This window comes from Myotis davidii, unplaced genomic scaffold (assembly GCF_000327345.1).
Source record: "Myotis davidii unplaced genomic scaffold, ASM32734v1 scaffold262, whole genome shotgun sequence".
NCBI classification, from domain to species: Eukaryota; Metazoa; Chordata; class Mammalia; order Chiroptera; family Vespertilionidae; genus Myotis; species Myotis davidii.
Window position 1 is genome coordinate 1,091,220 of NW_006293541.1, and position 1,043 is coordinate 1,092,262.

Sequence of the window (1,043 nt, forward strand, 5' to 3'; positions counted from 1 at the left end):
CTCTCCACAGCTCCTTCTGGGTAGCCTCAGGAAGAGGCTAAATTAGTACCTCCTTAGAGATCCAAGAGCCAGTGTACCTAGTGGTCAGAGTGGGTCCATCCAGATTACAACTCCTCAGATCCATAAGGACACACTCAGGGGGCAGACTCTGTAAGCACCAAAGCCCCACTGAAGCAAGTCTTGCCCCATAAGGGTGTCTCCAGCACAGAAGTTCTCCAACCATAGGCACAGCTGATTCTCACAGCCAACTGGAGGTCAGTTCCTCCCAGTGATACCTAAACAATCAATCCTTAACTACAACAAGACTGTGCACATAGCCCACAAAGGGGTGCACCAAGAGTGTCCACCTCAGGTAATTGGGGAGGCTGAGCCACTGGGCCCTATGGGACACCTAGCACAGAAAGCCACTCTATCAACACAGGGAAGCATAAAAATGCGAAGACAAAGAAACAGGTCACAAATGACAGAAATGGAGGAAAGCAAATGACTGGATATAGAGTTCAAAACCGCACTTTTAAGGTTTTTCAAGAACTTTTTAGAAACCGCCAATTAATGTAGTGAGACCCTCAAGAAATCTAGTGAAACCTTTGAGGTTATGATAAAGGAACAACTAGAAATTAAGCATACACTGACTGAAATAAAGGATATTATACAGACTCCCAACAGCAGACTAGAGGATCACAAGAATCAAGTCAAATATTTGAAATACAAAGAAGCAAAAAACACCCAACCGGAAAAGCAAAATGAAAAAAGAATCCAAAAATATGAAGATAGTGTAAGGAGCCTCTGGGACAACTTCAAGCGTACCAACCTCAGAATTATAGGGGTACCAGAAGAAGATAGAGGGCAAGATATTGAAAACCTATTTGAAGAAATAATGACAGAAAACTTCCCCTACCTGGTGAAAAAAATAGACTTACAAGTCCAGGAAGCACAGAGAACCCCAAACAAAAGGAATCCAAGGAGGATCACACCAAGACACATCATAATTAAAATGCCAAGAGCAAAAGACAAAGAGAGAATCTTAAAAGCAGCAAGAGAAA